The following is a 12,223-nucleotide window of genomic DNA, read 5'->3' as shown; positions in this document are numbered from 1 at the left end:
AAACAGTGATTCAAATAGGATAGAAATGTCCTTTTTCCTTATGGAGCAGTCTCAGGACCCTTGGTTGCCAATCCATATATTCTTCCTTTGAAGACACAGTCACGGATTTAGAGTATGCATTGCATAAATGCTGCAGAATATTCTCCATAAATGCTGGAGAAACATAACCTGAGTGATATAGACATTTTTAAATTTCTAGTAGATAAAGAAAGCAAAAGCAACAAGTGAAATTAATTTTAATAATATATTCTATGTAACTCAATCATGCAATCAATGTAAAAAATTATTCATGAGGCACCTGGGTGGTTCAGTCAGTGAAGCAACTGACTTTTGATTATAGCTCAGGTCACAATCTCACAGTTCATGAGTTTAAGCCCTGTGTTGGGCTCTGTGCTTACAGTGAGGATCCTGCTTGGGATTCTTCCTCTTTCTCTGCTCCTGCCCTGCTTACACTCTCAAAATACATACATACATACATACATACATACATACAAACTTTAAAAACAGTTATTCATGAGATATTTTACATTTCTGTTTTCATACCAGATCTTCGAAGTTCAATTTGTAGTTTCAGTTACAGCAAGCACATGTCAATCTGAAGCAGCCTCATTTTTAGGGCTCAATAACCACATGTGGCTAGCGGCCACCCTGGAAGACAATACAGTTGTAGATTGTGTCTACTAGAACAATAGCACCATTGTATGAACAGATAAATTACTTTGTTACAAAAGACTCTGCTAATTAATTCATGCAGATTTAATTAAGTCTATATAAATACGGAAGAGAACATTATCTACCCCCACCCACACACCCACCCCCCGCATCCCTGAGGATGACTATGGATAAGTGACCATAGCTGTTGACTTTCTGGATCATCAGAGTTCTCACTAGATGCTCATACCAACTAGCCAAATCAGGTCAAACTGGCTGGTATCACACTATGCCACTTACCAGTACTATCAATAAGAGTAAGATGCTCAGTTCCTCTGAGCCCAAGTTCCTTACCTGTAAAAATGTCACATGTTGAGGAGTCTTTTTTTAAAAGGATATTTTTGGAAGCTGGACTCAGAAATAGTATAGGACCAAGAATAAAGGGTTTGGATTGCCTCTTCAACTTTCCTTCTGACTCTGAGATTAATAATCTTGTCTTTCCTCTGGATCTTACCTTTTCCATTTAGAAGCTAGAGGTGGGGGTAGTATTTTAGATGCTCACCAATATGTCTTCTTTTTCTTTACAGATGAATCACTTATAATTAAAGTAAAACTAAAATAGTCATGACTCTTGAATACTGAGAACAAACTGAGGGCTGAAGGAGGAGGGGGAATGGGGAAGGGGGGTGATGGTCATGGAGGAGGGCACTTGTGAGGAAGAGCTCTGGGTGTTATATGGAAACCAACTTGACAATAAACTATATACAAAAATAAATAAATAAATAAATGAAATAGTCACATATCTAGGATACAATTAGGGAGATGATTGGTTTCTCCACTTGGTCTTTGCCAAAAGGCCGAGAAGCGATGATGATTGGCTTCTCAACTTGAGGTGCCTTCCAATAATTTCATCAAAGAGAGAATTGAGATTTGGAAGGTTGAGATATCCATAGGAGTTCAGTGTTTGTAAACAGATACATTCTTTGGAAAAAGGAGTAGGAGGGGTCAGGTAGAACTATCTCAATGGTAGTGACTGAACCCTTACCATAAAGGTTGAAAATAAAGTCTAGGAGCTATCATTGCTGGTGGAAGTGTATATTGGGGGAGAGTGTATAAATAGTCAAAAAGTTATGGTATAGGTATATGTGAGGATATTATTAAACCACTAAAAGCCATGTTTTCAAAGAATATTTAGTGATGTACAGAAATGCTCCACTACAATGTTGAGCCATGAAAGATCCCCAGAAATTCATACAATATCATTCTAAACCCCTTTGTAAGTTTAACTTTGTAAGCCAACTTCTTCCCAGAGAGTCCCCCAGGGTCCCTGTCCTTGTTGCCCTGTCTTCTGACCCTTGCCTCTCTCCCTCTCCTTCTTCCTATGTCCTCAGAGTGAATCTTCATTCTTAAAGTTCAAGGTTTCTTAACGTTGGCACTCTTTTTTTACTTTTTTCTTTTGACACTCTTGATATTGTGGGCTGGATGGTCCTTTGTCACAGGTAGGTGGCACAGGGCTGTCCTTGCCCTGTAGGATACTGAGCAGCATCCCTGGTGTCCTTTTACTAGATGCCAATGGCACTCTTCTTCCAGATGAGAGGACCAAAAATGTCTCTAGATATTGCCAAATGTCTCCTTGGGGACTAAACCACACATTTCCTCCTCCAGTTTGGTGATTAGTCAAGTTTGGTGATAATTATTCTTGCCAGCGAGAGGTGGAAATTGAAGATTCTTCCTGATTACCACCCCCTCCCCTAGCTGTCCTTGTGTCTCACACACACACACTCATACACCCCCCCCCACTCTCACAAGTACATCCTCATGCTCTCCTATGAACACAAATATTAGTTCACTGAGACAGCTCAGTCTGTGTGCACAGTTGGCACTTTCCTCCATCGAGTGTTCCCAGCATGATCTCTTTCCACCATGGGAACAGGGCTCTCAGAAAGCAGGTTTTCCTCTCCTAGTTTGTCCTCTGGTTTCCAGATAACAGGATTCTCACACAGAAAAGATGGGACATGTAGGCTTTCTTTGCCCAGGAAGTGATTTTATTTGTCATGCCAGCGCAGGCTCAGTAGGTTCATATCCAAAAAACTGAGCTCCGAGCACATCCGGGTGCAGCCTTTTATGCATTTCTACTTCTTTGTCTTCCTTATATGGTGACATGTAGTCTGATTGGACACAGTTCAATTTACAGAGTTGTGTCAGAGCTACTCCACTTGTATAGGGTTATGTATAAAGCTCCCATTGGCTTCTCTCTCCCTACCTAGTGCAGTGCAACACCATGATGAGGCATTGGGCCACGATGCCTTCCTAGGTTCTGAGGGGGCCTCCAGCACGTTCCTTAGGGAGGGGCTTTACCTCTACCACATCCACACTAAATGGGGATACCTGAACTCCTAGAACTTAGTGATCGAGAGGCAGAGGCCCAACAAGATTTTACCATTTGTTCCAGTAAATTCTTGTCCAAGCAGATAAGCTGTAAAACAATAAATGACTTCATCATTAACCTCAGGCACCTCATTAAAACTGTTCATCCTGCTTGGGACAATTGGACACTCATCTAGGCGAACACCACCCTTCTCCGAACAATCGATTGTGTGGCTGGGCAAGACCTCTTGCTTATCAAACAACTGTTTACTCATTAACATTCCCCTCAGGACACTAGGCTTTCTTGTTCTCTAATCTTAAACTACTAGGACAAAGATATTCCTGAAATACTTAAATCTGGATCCCCAAACACTACAAATATGACCCTTGACTGCCCCTTTTGAGACACACAAATATTGCCTCAAGATGGTATTCTCCCTATCGTGACCAGTAAAAACTTGGCTTTGCCCAATAAAGTCTTTTTGGGGAAAAGGCTGTCCTACAGGGCCTGTCTACTTTTATTGATCTATCTATCTATCTATCATCTATCCATTATTAATGTTCAGTTTTGAGAGAGAGAAAGAGAGAGAGAGAGAGAGAGAGAATGGAGAATGAGTAGGGGAGAGGCAGAGAAAGAGAGAGACAGAATCTGAACCAAGCTCCAGGTTCTGAGATGTCAGCACAGATGTGGGACTTGAACCCACTATCCATGAGATCATGACCTGAGCCGAAGCTGGACGCCCAGCCAACCAAGCCACTCAGGTGTCCTAGGGCTTACTTTTGAGAAAGAGAGTGCCATTGCTAAGCATGGACCCAATGGTGCGCACAAAATACTAGGGGGAAATCTGGACACAGCAACGTCTCTGCAGTTCTGGTGGGTAAGATACCTCATCAGGGTGTTACACTGCACTAGGTAGGGAGAGAGAAGCCAATGGGAGCTTTATGGTCTTCCCACCCACAGCATGTGAGTGCAGGTGGAACAGAGTGAGGGCCACAGGTTCTGGAAGCAGAGAAAAGAGAAATCACAGAAACACATATGTACCCATGAAATTATGAGTTATTTCATTGTTATGTGTTTTCATATTTAAATTTTTTGTGTTAGGGAAGATGTCTTCCTGTTCATCAGAATAATTACTGTGAAGATTTTAGATAAAATAACAGGTTAATATAATTCTCCCCTAGAAGACAGTGGGAGATGCAGGATATTGGCTTTAAGGAAGTGCCCAAGAAGTCAGAGACTTAGTCCTTGAGATTTTGCTTTCTCTTCATGGTTCAGAAGAACACTAGCAAAAACTACAACAGTTTTCTTGTTTGTACCAAGAATTGCTTTGTAAATTTCTTTAAAAAATTTTTTTACATTTATTTATTATTGAGAGACAGAGAGAGACAGAACATAAATGGGGTAGAGGCAGAGAGAGAAGAAGGCACAGAATCCAAAGCAAGCTCCAGGCTCTGAGCAAGCTGTCAGCACAGAACCCGATGTGGGGCCGGAACCCACAAACCACGAGATCATGACCTGAGCCGAAGTCAGTTGCTCAACTGACCAAGCCACCCAGGCACCCCCCAAGAATTACTTTGAAGTGGAAATGAAAAGGATTGCAATTACTCTCCCTACCCCATATTTCTTTAATAATCTCATGGCTACGAGTAAATGTACTGAGCAGTGGGATGGGATGTAAGCCATGGGACATATGACAGGATATGATGATAAGGGACCAAAATAAGTCACACAGCTGATACCCAGGGACATGGATGGATGTATAAACTGAGTTTTCCCTTGATCCAGTAAGTCTCTGTAAAAAAGAACCCCCTGAGTTTGGCTTCAGTCCTACCACTTATTTTATTTCGTGACCATGAGTAAAACGTGTCACCATTTGACAATCGTTTCTTCACCTGCAAAGGTGAGATATCTGTCCCTCGTCCAGTGAACTTGATGAGTTTGTTATAAAAATCCAGAGATAATGAAGGGGCAGCTGGGTGGCTCAGTCAGTTAAGCATCTGACTCATGTTGATCTTGGCTCAGGTCATGGTCTCCCAGTTCATTGGGTTTGAGCCCCGTGTGAGGTTCTGCTTATGTGAGATTCTGTCTCTCCCAATCTCTGCCCTTCCCCCTCCTGTTTTCTCTCTCTCTTTTTCTCTTTCTCAAAATAAATTAGTAAACTTTAAAAAGAGGGGGTTAATGGGTATATACATGTTTAGGAAACAGTTCATACGCAGGGCATTATGAGATTATCTCTCAATTTTTCAAATGCCTCATTGACTGATATTAACATAGATTAAGATAATCATCCCACGTGCAATTTAAATGCCAGGGCAATTTAGCTCTATGGGACAGCTTGGGGGCAGAGATATAGGCATTTGGGGATCTCCACCTTATCTTGGAGCACCCTGGCCTGGCACAGCACCAGGGATCCGGTTACAGCCCCCCAACTTGGAGCTTGGTTTCCACAGGGCTTTGTGGAAGCTGGGTCTTCTTGTGGAAAGCACACCAAGAGGAAGGCTTAAGTTCTTAGGAATGCTTGCCAGCCACTCCATCCGCAATTAACATTTCATGCCTAGTATGTAATCCTCAAATTAGATTTTCCAGGGTGGAGTCAGAAATAAGAGGAATGAGGAGGAACAGAAAGGGAGAAATATCTCCTGTATCTGCTGTTTATTTATTGTGGACCCACCATGCTGGAGTACATGTTATCTCATATAACAACCAGAGCCAACTCTATTATAAAGCCTGTGTGATTGTACCCATTACAAGCTTCAAGGGTTTCAGCAGTTTGCCCCAGGTCACAGAGCTCACCGATAACAGAGCAAGAATTCACACCCAGCTGCACAAATTTCATTCTGCCTTTACTCCGGCTGAGTAATGAAAGACATTTGGGATTTGCAGATTAGCCACAGCAGGGTAGGACAACATCAGTACTAGATTTCCCACTGTAAATTCTTTATATCACCTGCACATGGCCAGAGGGTAGAGGGCAAAAGAAAGTAAGAATAAATGAGAACTTTAATGTTTAGTGGTCTTAATTCTCCTATGCATAGTTTATGCCCAAGTATGTAAAATGCTTAACTATTCAAATCATTACAGAATTGTTACACTTTTATTGGGCAGTTCCTGGGGTTAAATGCTTCCTATTTTCTTCTCTGCCACCTTTTGATTTAAAGAATCAAATAATCAAAGAGTGCATACTCCAATGTTCACTGAATGAAACACTTGTGACATTTCATCAAAATAAATATTCTTCTTTTTTTGAACTTAATTTTGAGAGGTGGGTGGGATGAGTCTAAGTAGTAACTTCCTACTTTTTCTGGCTTTTGAAATTCAAGTGGGGAAACTCTGTAAAAACAGGGTCTGATAGGTTGGGGAAAGATTTTTCTAAAATCCCTATGACAGGCCGAGGATATGAATAAGGTCACTGTCATTATTGCTTGTGAGCCCACATGCCCACCAAAAGGAAATGTAGTGCTTCCTATTTTTTTCTTCAGACTCCCCCAGATGCCTATTCAATTCGAGAGGACTGGTTCTTTGTTCTAAACTCCAAATCTGGAAGGAAAGTTGGATTCTGAGCCTCTGCTTCATCCTGCCTCACGGTGGCGCTGTGGTAGCTCCGTCCTGCAGAGCCTTGCTGTGGCTTTTCTTGTCTGTAGTAATGGGCTTTCTGTTCCAACTACTTGTCCAGCTGCACATGTTATGTGGTCTCCAGGGGAATCATTTCTTTTCATTTACATCCACAGCCTAGGCAGTTTTGCCCACATCGCTATGCTCTGCCTGAGTGCTACACCGGAACCAGCTTTCCTTGTGTTAACTTCGGATGTGTTTCACTTTCCTAAGCATGGCTTTATTTCTGGTGCCTGCTGCCTTTCTCTGAACCTCTAATTAGGTATGAGCCCTCTGGTCCTTACCTTCCACCTGTTAGAGTCCTTCTTCACTTTGAAATCTTGGTGAGCAGCGACGAGGTCCTCTTATCCCTCTGCTTTCAGAAGACCTGCCCTGTATTCCTTAGATGAACTGACTTCCCTCGCTCTTATTGAGCTATTCTGTGTACAATCATTCTCCATAACTAACTGACGTGATAATACAAGATTCTGTTCCTGATCTGCCCTGCCCCACAGTGTCGCCTATATTTATGTAACTCAGGAAGCCCAGAACATAATTTTTCTTTGTCCAGATCTAAATAGAAGAGTGACTAGCATAAAGTTTAAATCCATCCCTTTGGGGCACCTGCGTGGCTCAGTAGATTAAGCATCCAACTTCAGCTCAGGTCATGGTCTTGCAGTTTGTGAGTTTGAGCCCCACATTGGGATCTGTGCTGACAGCTCAGAGCCTGGAGCCTGCTTCAGATTCTGTGTCTCCCTCTCTCTGCACCTCCCCCATTCACATTCTGTTTCTGTCTGTCTCTCTCTCAAAAATAAATAAGCATTAAATAAATAAATAAATCCATCCCTTCAACCGATAGATACCCTGTTTGATGTCCTGACAACACTCTTTTGGTGACATATTACCTGACATGTGTGAAAAAAAGCTTAGGGTTTTTGGTCTGAGCGGTTGGCCTTTGAAGGCCAGCACCCAGTCGTCACTTGTGTGATCAAGTTACTGTCATCTCAAAATACTGTGATCTCAAGGACTCTTCCCCTTTCCTCCTGTTTCCCCATCACTGACCCAGCCACCATGCCGCAGCCAGATTGACTTGTCTAAATCACTGCTCCGTGTGACAGGCTTTTAAAAAAGTATCCAATTGTGTGTATTTCGAGATTTCTGCATTGATCGTGCATTCCTTTTGTGCTTTAGAAAGTAAAGCAGGGAACACATAAATCAAACACAATGGCATACATCTGGCAGTTAAAATGGAAGGAACTAGATGTAAATACAACATCAAGGATAAATTTCCAAAACTTTTTGATGAGTGAAAAAAGCGTGGTGTAGGTATGATCTGAATAGTTCTATTTATGTTCAATTTTAGACCCACAGAGAGTAAAAGATGCTGGGATTTGAAGGACCCAGGAGAGGGTGCTTCCCTTTTCTTTCTTTCTTTTTCTTTTTTTTTTTTTTTTTTACGTTTTTTACTTATTTTTGAGAGACAGAGAGAGACAGCGCGAGCAGGGGAGAGTCAGAGAGAGAGGGAGGCACAGAATCTGAAGCAGGCTCCAGGCTCTGAGCTAGCTGTCAGCACAGAGCCTGACACGGGGCTCGAACCCACAAACTGTGACATCATGACCTGAGCCAAAGCCAGACGCTCAACTAACTGAGCCACCCAGGCACTCCAGTGCTTCCCCTTTCTATCAGATGTCAAAACCATCACATGGCAGGGGCCACGGGGCAAGCTCTCCGCTTGCCTATTGAAGATTCTTCTTTGGTGTTGGGGTGGGGGTAATGACATCTTCTGCCCTTCCCTATGGTGGGAGGGGGGTCAAGACAAAGAGAGTACCTGGCAAATTCTTTCTCCAAAACGTCCCTCATTCTTTGGTTTCTTTTCCCCCCAGAAGAACTGATTGTAAACTCTTTCACAAAGCCTGCAGGTGAGTGACCGGGCAATGTTGGCCGCCTGACCTCAAGTCTTAACATGGAACCTCTGTGCTTCAGAAGATGGGGTGTTTGAGAGGTTTTGCTTTATAGGTGGTCTTTGGTGGGGGCAGAGGTAGTTTCTGCACAAACTCCCAGGTAGTAGGAGTCAATGTGATTAACATTTTACACTGCGTTAAGGCCCAGTGTTTCCCCAGTTGGGACCCACTGGCTCGCCCAGCCCTGTGTTGGGTGCGTGGACATGGGCAAGGCCAGGCTCCCAGCTTTAAGGGTTTCAGAACTGGTTGAAATTACCTGCCTGGTCCATTTTCTTCAACTATCCCCTATCAACAAGTTAAGCCTCACAGGTGTGACTCACATGGATGACACCACATCCTTCCCTACCTCCAGGCCTTTGCTCTGGGTTTCTCTCTGCCTGTGCTAACCTTCCTTCCTCTGGTGGACATAGGCTCACCCCGAAGTCCAGGAAACTTCTGCTGATGCCTGGTTCACTGCATTTCTCCTGTCCTGACCCTCAGATTTCTCCTCTGTACAAGGCTAGCCCTTCTTCCAGCTGGCTGGGGTTGCCCATGTCTCCCCCACCCGCCTAGGAGCTCTGCGAGGGCACAGCCCTTGGCTTTTTATTTCTGTGTTTTCTAAGATGCCGGGTGTAAGTGACTGACATCCGCAGGTAGGACTACATCTAAGTGTGTCTTTTGTGTCATGAGCTGTTTGACCTTTAGTACATAGAATGCCCCCCCCCTCCTCTTCCTGAGGGTGTCCCTTATCCAGAAGGCCCTGGATTCTAAAGGGGTCTCAGGAACAGTGGCTGTCCAGATGTATGGAAAGAGCCCTGGGCACAGCATGAGGAGGTTTGATTTTCATCCCTGCCCTGTGAGTTCCCTGCTCCAGGGACAGTTACTTGCCATGTCTGGGCCTCTGTCTCTGCCTCTCAGATGGGGCCTGTGGCTCAGAGCTCTGAATGTGTCTCTTTCTGTTTGCCGTGCTTCTTTCAGATCAAACCTCCCCTGTTGTCTCCATCTCTGTCTCTCTTTCTTTCCCCTCTGTCCTTCCTCTTAGGTGCGTAATAAACCAAGAGTTTACAGTAAAAGCACAGGAAGAGCTGAATGATGTGTTCTCTTCAGGAAAGTACCTGGTCACCCAGGGAGCCAGAGGCTGCCTCAGGAGCCCTATGCCTCCTGAGCTGTGGCTCCTGAGGGCTTTCAGTGTAGACCCGCCAACCCAACTCTAGCCTTTGATGTGGCTTTGACTGTGCATCATACACAAGCAGCCCTGATTCCGAGCTGCGGAAAGGGGTGCTGCTCTCTGGCACTGACCCCAGGGCCACTGCAGTGGTGGTGGGGTACCGTCAGAAGGTCCATTGGGAAAATGGCAGAGAGTGTGAAACTCAATAATCACACCCCACATGATGCCCAGCCTCCTCCAGGCAGGACCAACGTCTTCTCCACCACAGCTCTCCTCAAGAGGGAAAGAGACGTGCTCTTAGAATCTGTGTGCATTTTGAGAAGCCAAGCAATACTCAGAGGAAATCCCTGGAGACACAACACACTAAATAATCAGCCCCTGAATCTTCAGAGGTGTGCTCTTATAAAGAACTGAGGCATCCCTAATTTGTTTATTCATGTCTTGTTCTTTGCAGAAATAAAGGTGGTGGAGGAGTCTGAAGATATGGTTTCAACTCATGGCTGAACTTCATTCAACTCATTCATTTATTCATTCATTCACTCAGTCACTTACTTAGCACAGATTTGAGGACTTCCGTTATACATGGCACTGCACTGCGTACCTGGGGTATATGGGTTTTATATAGATGGACAGAGAGATAGATGATAGATGAAATGGATATGGACAGAGATATAGATATATAGATACAGATTTAACTGGGCCCTTGCAAAGCTCAGAGTCCAGTAAAGGACACGGCATTATATAAACAGGCACAAATTATTGTGGTAACTTTCCAGAGGGAATTGACTGGTGAACCACAGACCTATAGGATGGGGGAAGTCTGATTTATTCTGGTGGTCAGGCCAGGCTTCCTATGTCGTCATTTGAGAGCTGAGCTCCAATGAAAGGAGACGGACAACTCCCTACCCCCTACCACAAACACCTGTGACACTGATTGTAACATGGATTCTGAAGGCAGACTGCGTGAGTTTCTCTTTGTGTCTCTGCTCTAAAGTAGTTTTGCAGAGTCCTGGAGGACCAGGATCCTTCATGCTACCTTCCCATCTGCAGCCCTAAAACACCGCTTAGGGGTTCAGGTAATGGGAACGTTGCTGCTCATCTCGGCTTCGCGACTGTCTATTTTCAGGTGCAAAAAATAGAAGGACCAGACCCCAAAGGGGGCATTTTCTTTCCAAGAGGTTCCCCAGGGACTCCACCCACTGGATTCTGCCAACATCCCCTGTTCCTAGTTCATTATTCCTGGTTGAAAGGATGTCCCGGGGAAGGCAGGATTTCAAACTGGGCATTTTGCCTCCTTGGCCGGATTCAGAGGAGACTGGGGGGTCAACTAGCTGTGTCTGCCTGAGCTGTAGGCAGTATTGATTTCTTTCTGGTAATCTGTATCTTTTCTTCTTTTTTGGCAACACCGATCAGATTTTCTTTCTGGAAAGGAATCTGCTCCCGTGATGGGAGTTCCTGGTGTTTGGCCTCCTTGAAACTGAAGAAGGGACCTTGAAGTCTTCGAATCCTGAGCAAAAGAGACAAAGTTGGAACGAGAGTTGTACATTTATTCTAAGGAGGCATGGTCAAAATGATGCGCTATTTTATCTGCTACCCAGGATGCCGGGACTGCCTATTTTGTGTTCTTTTCACACTGGTTTTCCTAATCTTCTCTCAGATTCAGGAAACCAAAACCTCTGCTCTCTCTTCCCAGATACCTCCAGTCAGAAGTGCCATCTGCTCCCATTATCCCCTACCCAGCCCTCCTCCCCACCTCCCCCTGCCCCTGACCCCCAGCACCCAGCTCTTTGCTTGAAGCTCATCCTAGCGGTCAAGTTTGGATGGCTTTTCTGCTTTAAGTCATTGCCTATATATCTGTGCCCTCCCCTGCTTCCATGTTTTTGACTGTTAACTCCTGAGGGCAGGGATGGACTGAATTCATTTTCGGGTCTCTAACACCTAGCATGGTGATTAGCACATGGGGCTTCTTGATGCATGTTATGGTTGCTATTCTTTTAGAGCTGTAACGAGGTACTGGGGCCCATTAGAAAACAGACAACGCAGAAGACAAGAGTCTTGGCCATGGAGAGATTCCTGACCATGTCTGCAGAACTTTTCCAGAATCCTATTTGCTGCACAGACTTAATGACTCCATTTTCTTCAGTGAATTTTGACTCGTGGAGCCACCTCTCCTCTGTATTACAACAAATATATTACAATGAATTCTCCTTCCCTTCCTCCTTCTCCTCTTCCTCCTCCTCCTTTGTTGCTGTCTTTGCCTTCATCATTGTCACCCTTATCATTATCATTGTTAATCTATATTAAGCACTCACTATGTGCCGGGCTTGTTCTAAGTGGGATGTAAGAAGATAAGCCTCTTGCCCACGACTATAGCTAATTCATGGCTGGATTAGGACTCAAACTCAAGTCAGTTTGACCCCAAACCTGTGTTCTTGACCCCTCCCTTCCTCAGTCACAAAGGCTCTGGGGGTGATGGGTAACTTTTCTAGCCATGTTCTACCTTAA

At 44.3% G+C, this 12,223-nt stretch overlaps 1 long non-coding RNA gene across 2 annotated transcripts in view; it reads left to right on the top strand.

Annotated features, from left to right (window-relative positions):
• Positions 1 to 11,925, top strand: part of LOC115276417 — a 45,254-nt gene extending 33,329 nt beyond the window's left edge. The window contains exons 6-7 of one of the 2 annotated variants that reach the window (XR_003901930.1): positions 10,173 to 10,681; positions 11,132 to 11,925. This is a non-coding gene — a long non-coding RNA (uncharacterized LOC115276417). Of the gene's footprint in view, positions 1 to 10,172 lie in introns of both variants that reach the window. The other variant, XR_003901929.1, reaches the window with a different exon arrangement.
• Positions 11,926 to 12,223: the final 298 nt, after the last annotated feature.

The sequence above is a fragment of the Suricata suricatta genome, chromosome 13 (assembly GCF_006229205.1).
Source record: "Suricata suricatta isolate VVHF042 chromosome 13, meerkat_22Aug2017_6uvM2_HiC, whole genome shotgun sequence".
Taxonomy (NCBI): Eukaryota; Metazoa; Chordata; class Mammalia; order Carnivora; family Herpestidae; genus Suricata; species Suricata suricatta.
Note: the sequence above shows the minus strand (reverse complement) of the source record. Positions and strands in the feature narration are given on the sequence as shown.